Here is a 12,144-nt window from a genome sequence, read left to right as displayed (position 1 = left end):
CCACTTGGCCAAATAGGCTACATAAACTTCAAATTGTTTTATTGAATGTCAAATCCCTTTTACCTATCAATCAATCAAAAAGATCCACAAACGGACAATTGGTAGTAGCAATCCCTAAAAGGGAAAAAACGCACCTCAAGGAAAAAAAGCAGTATAACAAATAACTAGTATAAGCTTGAGTAATATTCCACAATGTAGGACGACATGTTGTTTATTAAAATTTTATATTTATATTACCAGCAGTGTATATCAAGACACTATTGACGAGGAGGACTACTTTATGTCATGGAACCCTGGTTCTCGTTCCATCCATTGTGGTGGGTGTTGATTTGTTTTCGTGGTCATTACATCAGGGTATATAGTCACCTAGAGTCACTTATTTGTTTCCATGCAGTGCACTATGCACGATGCATGTTGTTCAACTTGGATCTATCCCGTCGTCACTGTGTGATACACTTACTGGTGTGTTGTTGTTTTTTTCTTTCCTCTCTTCTTTTTTTCAAACTTTGGGACACAAATTCTCAACTATTTATTTCACACGTCTCAGTAAAGTTTGTAGGTGTTGAGATGTACTAGCAAGTAGGGTGTCAATAAACAGGACACCTTCTTTAGTAGATCATATTTCACGAGGTCTCCTCAGTTTGCATTTTTTAAATACATTTGGAGTTATGAGACATATTTACATGAGTTTCAACTATTAGCATTTGTGTCTGTATTAGTTGTAAGATACAACAGCTCATAGAATTTGTATGATGTTTATTTTCCAGCCTTGAAAAAATCTGAATACAGATGTGTACAGACGAAACACGTGTTGGCTTCTAGAACTGCTGGGAATTTGACCTATATGAATAAATGAGCTTTTCCAATTGATGTGATTCGTGGACAATCCTTGAGAATTTATATATGATCTGAACAGGATATACTCGCCTGTGGACTTAAGAATTCTAGTATACTTTGTCATGACATATACACATTGGATATATGCTTCTTTTGGAATTCTTTGTGACTAATCAGGGTGTGCTAAAACTGTGCTTTTAGAGACAATCAAAAAGATCCATCAGATGCAAAATGGTAACCACTTTCCAGCGCGTTCCCGATAGCACAGCTGTCAAGTTTCAGATCACTTATGTGTGACGTTACCATTGTTTAAATGTGCTTATGTGTGATATTCTATACTTTATGTGTGACACTATGTGTGAAACTTAATTGTGATAAAAACCATGCAGAACGGTCCCTGTAAATATTAATAATATATAAATACCAGAAATTGCCCCACTTTTTGTTTAAATGTACTTGAACTGATGAATTGCTGCTTATTGGTGGCATAATGCCATTGAATTTAAAGTTATCTGCATCTGTAGATGGCAGGGACCACCCACCATCAGCCGTGTGAAGCAGTGCACAATGTCCCAAGGCTTAACCATGACAACTTGGGGAGAGGATATAGCCTTATGGGAAGAGCGGTCGACCTCGAAGCTAGCGAACCATGTTCGAGTCTCGGCAACGACGCTCAATATCCTGTGATTCTGGGCAAATACTTTAATTTCCCCGTGCCGAACAAAAATGAATGTGTCCTTGTGTAATGAAACTGGTGCTCATGTAAAGCACTCTGATACCCGATATCGTAGGGTCTAGTTAGCGCTATATAAAATTCCACACAAAAAAACTGTTAATCTTTCCTTATCTGTCTTGGCTGCAGACATTGGTAGCAGGTAAATGCTGAGTTTCAGAGTCTTTCTCAGCACACTAACAAATTGATTTTCACTCCTATGGTGCAAAAAAGAAGGACTGCTGCTGAAAGCAGAGCAACCCTCCAAACTGCGAGACAAAATGTTTCAGTGCGGGAATGCTGAAATGGCTAACGATTTGCATTAGTCTGATCCATGATGCGCGGCACTTGGCAGGGCTGCTTTAGGGGCTGTTTTGTGTCCATTTCATTTAAACATTGGTTATGATTGTGATTTATTTAGAGCTTACTGCAAAGTAGCGGGATGCTGCCTTATCTCATCTGCATGTCGGAAAGCCTGGAGTTCTTTGGATCTGCTTTTTGCATGTTGCTTGCTGTGAGTGTGCTTAAGGTCCCTCCACTTACATTATTAGATGCCAGCCATGATTTCAGATTGCTTATGTGTGATACTTCCATGGTTTCATTGCATGTATGAGTGACATTGAACTACTAAATTTGGGACACTAAGAATGACACTTTCTCGCTAGTAAAACTACTCAGTGAGGTGCATCGAAAGAGATAAACATCAGAAATGCCAGCACCGATGACCACCAAGACATGAGAGGCGTTCAGGCGCGGCTTGATTGGAGTGAGCCCCCTAAATACACCTTAAACAATTCAGTAGATCAGTAATGAGATCTGTAAGCTCTTCAATGATAAGAGACACTGGGTAAAACAGCAGGTTCGCCAAGCAGCACAGAGCGCTGCATACTTAAATGTAACACACTGCTGTCTCATTGAGCGTGCCTCGTGGGATGGCTCTGGGGTGCTATAAAAGTGTGACTAATTGATTTTAGTGCGGTGATGTGGACACCAGCTCTAAAATGAGTTAATTGACCCCTGATGCATGCTACATAGCAGGGCTGCACTTAAGGTATTAGAAGAGTTCTGTAACAGCTCACAGAATTTGGTCTTGTTCGCTTGCATGAATAAGCTCTTGTTTTCTTATTGCTCACAGTCAAGATTAGTTGATTACAAACCAGAGGTACTCTTCATTCACTTCACTAACTGAAGGTGTGAAGACAATCTCCTCTCCACCCCACTTCACTCTACCACATTCTACCCCACGCAACTTCAATCTACACCACTCTACTTCAATCTACCCCACTCCAATTCACCCCACTCCCATCTACCCCAATGTTCCTCACTCTAACTCACTCAACTCCACTCCTCCCAAATCTACCCCACACTAATCTACCCCACTCCAATCTATCCCACTCCAATCTAACCCACTGCATCCCACACCACCCAACTCTACCTCATTGTTGTAACGACTTCCGTGGTAAAGGAACCTGTGGTAACGTCGCAGTTGGGGCAGTGACGGCGGTGTAAAGGCATGCGTGGGAAATGCATGCAGGGTTCCGTCATACATACTTCACGAGAGCAGTGCAAGTGCTTCATACGGAATATTGTATGGATGATGAGTGGTGTAAATTTCATTTAAAAAAGCTCAAAATTTCCTATTAAAATTTTGACTTTTTTATATTTGTTTGCGAATTAAATTAAATATTTAATAATTTGTTTATGTATTGCATGTTTCTGTTCTTGAGTATAAAACATTAACATTGTATTACAAAAACTACGTCGCACAATATTACACAATAGTACAGATACTTGTATTGCAGTGATGTAGTTGCAGTAGTTGATATGAAGTAAAATGTACTTGGTCCTCCCACTGTCCTACACCTAAAGCGACCGAAGTGCCCACCCTTCTTTGGCAGGGACACCGCTCTAGTGGTGTCAGGGGTCTGACTAGGGGTGCCTGGTGTCTTGGCACAGTTACTGGAGTCCCACTAGCTAGTAGCCACTGGACTAGCTGTAGGAGCATAGTGGCTGGCCAGGATGCCAGTCCACCCTGGCACCCTCAGATGACACAAAGGGAGTGAGGCCTGTATGGCAGAGCCCACTGGTCGTAATTCATTTTCCAATAGTAAGGCACCCGGGGGGGGGGGGTGCTACTTGCTATTAGTGCACGACAAGCAAGGACAGAGCTGGAGGCTATGCAAGTCCTGGGGCAGGGACCAAAGGTTCAATTGGCAAGTTCCTCAACAGGGCACTCTGCCCCTAGTGACAGATGGTAACTGAAAGCACCCACAGACTCCCACAGCACAGGGGGAGTTAAGAGCAAAGCATTCTCACTTTCAGTGACGGTATAGAGCTTCCTGAGTCTCCCTCAATGCTGTTGTATAGAAAGTTTCCTAATCTTGAGCAGCTGTCTGTAGTTTTCTTGTGCTTCAAAGTACCAACCACCTCCACAAACCTCACAGGTTCTCTGCTGGGATGCCACCTGATGAGCTGAAGCTCAGCTCCTTCCATCTTATTGGTAAATACCTTTTACAGGTAATGCATCACACAGACACGTCCGCAAGTCCAAACCCTGTTCCTGGGTCTGGAAGAATAACAATCCAACTTTCCTGGATTCCACTCCTCGATCACAGCTTCCTAATACCCTGGTGAGTGTCTGGTCAGAAAAGGATAACAGCCATGAACAAGCATATGGCTGACGAGGGCAGACTTTTATAATTCCCTGACTTACGGGCTGATTCAATCAGGGGTCTACTACTTTGGAATCCTGTGTGCTCCTCCAATCCTGGGCTGTAATTTCTGAGTGTTCACTGCATGATCAGTGTGTTAGGGCGGCTTGCCGTGCTCCTTCTCAGCCTGCCCCTTAGAGAGTAATTTATATCAAGTCCAGACCAGGAGGCCCTTACCATCACCCGGGAAAAAAAGGGAGGGAGTTGTCCTAGCAGAGGAAGTTTGAGCTAAATATGGTTAAGAGCTAGTGTCTACCTTAACCCACCAAGCTTCTACAAGGTATAGGGAGGGGCACAGGGAGCTGGGGTGTCCAACAGAACAGATAGCAGTTCGGCTCACATTAAACACAGTGGCTCCCCATCCTCACCTAGTGAACCCACTGGCTTTCAAAAGACACAACCTAGAAATGAAAAAGGCAAAATTAACCCAATTTAAAGAGACTGCTTGGAGGAAGCAGGTAGGCAGCCCCTCCTAAAGGGTACAGGGTTACAGGTACCCCTGAGTATAGAATAATGTTTCTGCCACTGTCAGTCTATCACAGCCTGGGTAGAGAGGGCAGTAGCTACACCCTGTAAAAGAGTGGTACACTATGCATGAACCCTCCACCTTAGAGCTAAGCTCTAGGGTCTCAATCTGTGTAAACAGGGAGACACTCAGCGGATACCCCTGATTGACATGACCGCTGAGGTAGGGATCAAGAAAACCTAAGCAACTTCCCAGTGACTTGCAAGACGATCAACATAGGGCAGGGAAGGACGCTCTCCAAAGCCATGCAAAAGACTTCCCACCCGAACTGCGTTCATGGTCAACACTTCTCTAGCATCAGCTTATTTGTCAGACCTTCATACCATGATCTTTCATTATCACCAAACTAGTAAATGTTGTCACGAATATCAGGGCCAACACAGTGCATTATCTAACAAATAAGACCCTTTTCATTCTGTAGGTCTAGGGCTTCTGTGTAAATGTCAAAGTCCTTTATCTGTTCCATCAATACTATCTGGAGGCAACATTGTTGGTATCAGTTAAATTAAAAGGCTGCAGCACTCCCAAGGACAATGACTCGGGAGCCATAATCGCAGAATGTCACGTTAGTTATACAGGTGCAGATTCAGAAGAACTTGTACCTGCAGTGACGATTGGCTTGGCTTCTTCGGACAATGGTGTGATCAAGATGTATTGGCGATGCCTTAGAGCAAACATTGTCAATAAAAGAAGGCAGATGGATCTGTCGCACTGACTTGGTTAATAGAGGCCTCAACTCCGCTTCGGAATGGCATGCATTAGCATGTATTAAGTGAAATATGTGTCAGAAATTTCTTATGCTATGAATTGTGTGGACTCACACATATGCCATTAGATAAAGAGAATTGAGGTCCTTGCGTATGATTACGAGAGATAACATCAGTCTAAAATAAATAAAACACCGTTGGTACAATCAGTACTTTATTTCCTTTTGGGGATAAATAACGATGAGAGATGCAACAAACTGATAATTCATTATGTACTATAGGTCAGTTTAGATAACAGCTATTCTTAAAAGGATTATATGTTAATAGATGTTAATGTCAGCCAAGTTGAAGAAAAGACATTAGACCGTTAAGAAAAGTCACGATAATACAATGATTTTTAGTATGTTATACGCTTTATGATATCTAGTTGAAAGTATAACATTGTGCACCTTTGTCTGATCTAATGATTGAAAAGCTGTAAATTTTTAAAATCACAAGCTAAGTTTTGTGTAGAATAAAACTCATAATCATAGTTGTGATTTATATGAAACAATTTAGTAATTTTTAAATTGACGGATCATGTATATATAAATAAGCGGCTATACACATGATCTGATTGATGTAAATATATGAGTGATTTGTAAGATTAAAATATGCATTTGTATAAAAAATGTTGGGTATCCGTAGCGATATAAATGATGTACATTGCATGGATTAATTTAAACATATAATTTATAACCAATAAATATATATATATTTTTTTAAATGTGAATGTTAATACTATATGATTATTTTGAATGGTTTCAGTACGTGTATATTTAATGCGTTCTTTAAGTGGCTATAATCATTGTATAATTCACGTTTGAATCACATTACAAGATGAGAAAAATAAGACATATTCATACTATACACATGTAACATATACTAATAGTAGTTTAAAATTATTTCTATCGTCAAGTATAAAAGTTGAGGATATAATTCACGCCAAATTGCCCCATAACTTAATAAGAATAGATACTCTGTATATAAACAGTATTATACCAATAGGAAAAAGGGTGTTTAAGATGGCCACCACAGTGAGATCCATTACTAAGGAGATGCATGAGGCTAGTCCTCTTTTGAGCTCCAAACAAAGTATAAATGCTAGCTCAAACCGGCAGTCGGGTTGATACTAATCCGACTGCCGAAGTTTCGCTGCGCTACAAAACTTAACAGGTATTACTTAGAAAAGATAGGGCCATTTATACTCAATGCCTGGTATCAATGTAAATTTAATATTGACTCAAATTACATGTAATTTTTTAAAAAAAATGTAGAATAAACTTCTTCAATTGAGAATTGCTGGGAACTGGAAATTTAATTACACTGTCCAAAAAGCACCAGAGTTCACTTACCTGTATCTTTTGACGATTATTCACCTTAAACAAAGTAGGTAAGGAGATTAAATGACTAATACATATATGGACAAAGCTAAATAAACTCCAATTGATGTATTGTCTTTTTATTAATAGAGCTACAGAACGACGATCGATTTGACATATACGTATCAATTGTATTCTATAATTCTTGAATCTTTGGAAACACCATTCAGGTATTTGTTTCCTTTTTAGGTCTCGGCTAGCGAAGGCTGCGCTCGCGCAGTCTCGGTCGCGAGATTTAACGTTTTTAGGTATGGGGCTTGAAGCCGCCCCTCTTCTCCATTGGCTGGCTTCCTAAACGGAGGCCAGCCATTGGAGGAGAGGGGTGTCTGTCCCTTTAAGCCCCGTCTTTTTCGGATTCGGGGGCGTGTTTTTTACTTTCTTTCTCTCCTCTGGAATGTAAACATTCCAGCCAATGGCAAGAGGAGAGAAAGAAAAACACGCCCCCAAATCCGAAAATGCCGCTGCGTTTCTCCGAGGCATTTCTGCTTGACCTCAGAGAAAGGTGGCGGTGTTCATGGCATGACCCAAGCCTAGCTCCGTGATGTTAGGACTGCGGGTTGAAAACATTTGAAAAGCATCCTTCGTTGAAGGAATTAGGGTCGCCACGTTAGTTTTAGAGGCAGTGCGTGTTGTCCGTGGTGTGTAGCGCTGTGTGCCTGTTGCAGTGTGTGTCATCATGTAATAATCACACATGTGAACGCAGCCTGGGAAGTTCCACTCAAACCCCCGGGGCCTGAGGCTGATGAAACTGCATTCAGGGGCGAGTTGTCTGTTCTGCTCAGATTCCAGGGCGGGGTCTGGAAGGTCTCGAAGCCCCCCTACCCCCTCCCCTCTGTGCCACGTTGCATGGCTGGTGGATGAGGGAGGGATGCGGCCTGCAGCTGTAACCCCTCCCCCCTCACTCCAGAAGTCCTGCCTTTTAAAAGCATCCTGTTATCAGCGGCCGCCATGCATGAAAGATAACCCTTGACGTACACTCATTTTCGAGCGTTTTACATCCCGTTCCCAGAGATCTCAAATTCGACTTCCGAAAAAGACGCCCCTCCCACCCCAACTCTGTGCAAACTAAGATGATGAGACCCAAAGTTGCTCGCCCCCACCATCTCGAGCTTAAGTGGAGCACTCTTTGAATTCCAGTGTGGCTCTGGGAGGCGGACTCTGGGTAAGTAAAGGCAGTGGACTTCTGACCTGCTGCCAGGGTAGAGCCCCAGGTGCTGGAGATGCGACCAGACTGTCCTTCGGGGCTCATGTTTCCCCTTGAAGAAGTCTGTGCTCCAACACGCCAGACATGTATTCAAAGAATGAGACTGCTCCGAGCGGTGAGGCTCGCACACAACTTGTGAGACCGCCTTCTGAGCCGCGAGATTAGTCCCAGGCACCCCCTGAGCTATGGTGTGAGATGGACGCACTCGTGGAGTGAGACAGCGCACTTCAGCGTGAGAATCACACTCGCTGAATGATAAACTACTTCGAGGTGTGAGACTCACTACTAAAGGGTGAGAATTTCAGATGAGTGGAGACTGTGCTGAAAGGTGTGAAACTTGGAGCCAATACATGAGACTGCACTGAGAGTCTCACACCCAAGTGAATGAGACTGCACTCCAAAGTGTGATATATGGAAACTCATCACTACCCTCGTGCCCAATGTGGTCCGTCAGCTGCGCTGCCGACTTTGGTGCAGGAAACCAGGATTCGAGCCTCGAGGTCGCGTCCACTTCTTGTGATTCTGGGCAAATCACTTAATCTCCCCGTGCCTGAATATGTAATGTAAATACGGTGCTCATGTACAGCACTCCAATACCTTCGGGTCGCGTTCACGCTATATAAAAGATGCAAATGATGTTCGTGACCGCCCTTACCCCCGGGGTGACACTGTGTGTAGTTGTTGGCTCGGATGAGGGGTGAGGGCTCCCTGCCTCTTCCGTCCTCCACCCCTTTGGCTCCGGGCCCAGACGCTCGAAGAGCCGCGGCTCAGGCCCGGAGCCCAGTATTAATGCTCGGAACCCACCTGCCTTTAGGAACCCTATGCGGGGTCAAGGGGACCCCTGCAAGTGCCTAGGGGACCCAAGCGCTAAAAATTACCCCACCCCTAAAAGCTACACCCCTCCCCCCAAAAACCCTGTCCCAACTCCACTTACCAGGCGGAGTCCCGGAGCTTCCGCTCCCTTTCCTTCCTCTTCCTGTGCCTGCCCATCCGTGCATCTGGACCGCACAATGCCTTAACCATGTATCTACCTCAAAGTTAGAATATCATTGAATGCTGACGAGCTCTTAGTATGCCTCAGTAAGCTATCTCAGTCTGGCCCAGCATTGATCCAGCTGATGGATGACTTAGGTCACCATTCCGGCCTTACAGCTAACTGGAAGAAAACAATCCTTTTTCTACTGTCTGGTGGAGGCGTATACGGGGCCTGGGTGGGAGAGAGAGGAATTAGAGTTAATACATTTTTACATCAAATACCTGTGGGTTTGCCTTACATGTTCAGAGGTGATAGCCCAAACTGAAGATGTAGCCTCCCTTCTTGATCGCTCTCGTGGGAATACACAGATGTGAAGGCCACTTCTCCTGGCTATGAAGGGGAGAATTGCAATACTAAAAATTATTATTTTCCCTGCGATTCTTTGTGCAACGCTACGTGTTCCTCCGACCACTGGGCTATCGCCACACCTTACCATCTGTGCTGAGATCCTTTCTCAGGAACAGGGGACAACCTAGAGTCTCCTTTCTGAAATACTATAAATCATCATCCAAATGGGGCATGGCGTTGATTGACCTTAAGTCCTACTACTGGCTGCTCATTTGATTGTGGAAAATGACTGACTCCTCTTGCAAATGTTGGGCCCCATACGGACCCAGCATACACAACGGAACTATGCGCCATGCGGGAAAGACCACCTGTACATTTCCTCCATGGGGCGGGATTACTTCTGGGTATACCACCCACAACACAAGTGACTTGCAGCATGTGAAAAGCCTCAGCTAGACATATAGCAGGATTGATCATCTCATGGAACAGACCCCACTGTGGGTGGGAACTGCCCCCTGGAGGTGGTCACCTTGGAGGGATTTGGTGCCTGGGATCGCCTTGGTATATCCACTGTGGAGGACGTCACTAGGGGAGGATGAATGAAAACATTTACGGATATTAGAAACGATCTTGACATTACAAAACCAGTTTTGTTGATGTCTCCAACATAGGCACAGACTATTACTTTTACAGGTCACTGCACACTTCCTGATAACGCTAATATTACAGTTGAAGCACGCTATTTATAGTCACATTGTGGCGTTTATTTACATTTACAGGTACTACGCTCTCCTTCTGGGGAAATTGATAAAGTCTCTGTTTCCCTTTGCAGATCTTCATACATACTATTAGGTATTGTATACACGTGCATTATTTACTGCGTTTTTTTCACTTTTACGTATTTACTAAGCACATGCTTCTAAGTTGGGAGGGATCTTTTCTCTGTCCTGATGAAGATGCCCAGCATCGAAACATGTTGACCCACAAGGAGTAACCACACATTACGTAGGCAAACTCCGCACTTTTGTTTTTACTAGCACCAGCCCTCTTGGGACAAATTAAAGTTTTTTCTGTCTCCCTGGGCCAGTTGCTTTTTAACATACACATTCTCACAACTACAATAGACCCTCCCTTTACATCACACATAGTACTTCATCGAAAGTGCTCCGACGTAGTCGTAGGTCGTAGCACGCCCCGTCCCGCAGCGGGGCGGGAAGACCCCAATGATGAAGCATGACACCATGGGCCATTCTTGGTGTGTGAGGGGTATTTAAACAACATTGGGTGTGCCCAACCACGTTTTGGGACACTCATTCACCATTACCCCTGCTATCTGGTCTTTTGAGTACCTCCTTCTATAAGGTGGATCCTTTTGTTTATAAACAGACTAATGCCATACATGACCAATCTTGAGAAGGTCCCAGAGTTCAGCTCTGACGAGACGAAATTGCTAATGTCTCCCCTTCCACCTAAGGGGAAAGTATTCCAAGTATATAAACCCTAGTGATTAATTCACCTGCCAACTTCAATAAACTTAGGGAGGATTGGGAGACAGACATTGGTCCCCTGGAGAAGGAGGAAGGGCTGTTCGTGCTTATGGCTCCACACGAAGCCTCAGTCTCAACTAGGCTCTGCCTCATACAGCTGTGCTACCTTCACAGAATATACTTGATGCTCAAAAGGCTATGGCGGTTCCAGAGAGGACCTGAGATGCTGGGCTGCCATTGGGGATTTTGTACATACTATATTGTCGTGCCACGCTCTGGAGCAGCTCTAGTCAGAGACCTTTAATTAAATCCAGAGAGTAATGAAAGAACAATAGAATGGAGTCAAAAAATAGCTTTTCTAAATATACTAGAGGAGGACTTCACAAGATACGAAAAGCTATTTCTGAGACACAGTTTAACTCTGGCTATTAACATATTTTTTCTTTCTCAGCCAAAAACCCAATAAAGAAATGTATAAAATAAAATGGGACTTGCTTAGCGAGGTCAACTGAGGTCCGGGATGCCACATTTTGTGCAGATCTATATAGGAGGAAAACATTGAGGGAGGGGGCTGGGAGCCCCTATGGGTAGCCATGCACTTTAGAAATACAAGGAACAGAAAAACAGAATAGGACATTTTGTTTGCATCTGCAACCAACCACTGGATGGATTTATACCAAACTGGGTATGAACATACAACTTTACTCTGAAACTGTGTTTTCAATGGTTTGGTGTGCCGGGTGGATTTAAATGGTTCAACACTTGTTTTCAATATCTTGTCAGTTGATAAGCTATTTGCTGCTCTACTAGGGCCTGTTATCAAATAAATCTTGATGATGTTTGTTGCTGGAGTTGTGGCATTAGTAGATAACAGAATGTTTGGAATGTTTATGCTAGGCAGGAGTCTAATGGTGTGCCTGCCGGGTCCACTGGTCTTTATCAGATCGTGGATTTCTGGAGCTGAGACTTGCTTTATTTGTGCAAGTGTAGGTTCCTCTTTCTTCGGCATAATTTGCCTTGTCTTGGCCTCAGCAGAGTGGATATAAAATTTCTTGACAACATCTTCCACCTCATAGACCTGAACGGGCTCCCCATACACAAACATTAGGGCCGCTAGCTTTGTCGTAGAATTCAGGAAGAAAGTGAAAACATGCCTCTTCATGTAGGACCAAGACAGGGCAGCTTCTTATCAGCTCCAGGATACCTCCCTCCAGT

At 43.7% G+C, this 12,144-nt stretch overlaps 1 long non-coding RNA gene across 4 annotated transcripts in view; it reads left to right on the top strand.

The window, feature by feature from the left end:
* The window catches only part of LOC146862038 (uncharacterized), a 90,801-nt gene extending 87,496 nt beyond the window's left edge, over window positions 1-3,305 (top strand). For 3 of the 4 annotated variants that reach the window (XR_014978086.1, XR_014978085.1, XR_014978087.1), the window contains 2 exons: window positions 241-317; window positions 768-3,305. This is a non-coding gene — a long non-coding RNA (uncharacterized LOC146862038). The remainder of the gene's footprint in view (window positions 1-240; window positions 318-767) is intronic. The other variant, XR_014978084.1, reaches the window with a different exon arrangement.
* The last annotated feature ends 8,839 nt before the right edge of the window (window positions 3,306-12,144 follow it).

The sequence above is a fragment of the Triturus cristatus genome, chromosome 2_2 (genome assembly GCF_964204655.1).
Source record: "Triturus cristatus chromosome 2_2, aTriCri1.1, whole genome shotgun sequence".
NCBI lineage: Eukaryota > Metazoa > Chordata > Amphibia > Caudata > Salamandridae > Triturus > Triturus cristatus.
The sequence above is the reverse complement of the archived record's forward strand: the minus strand, read 5'-3'. Positions and strand labels throughout refer to the sequence as shown.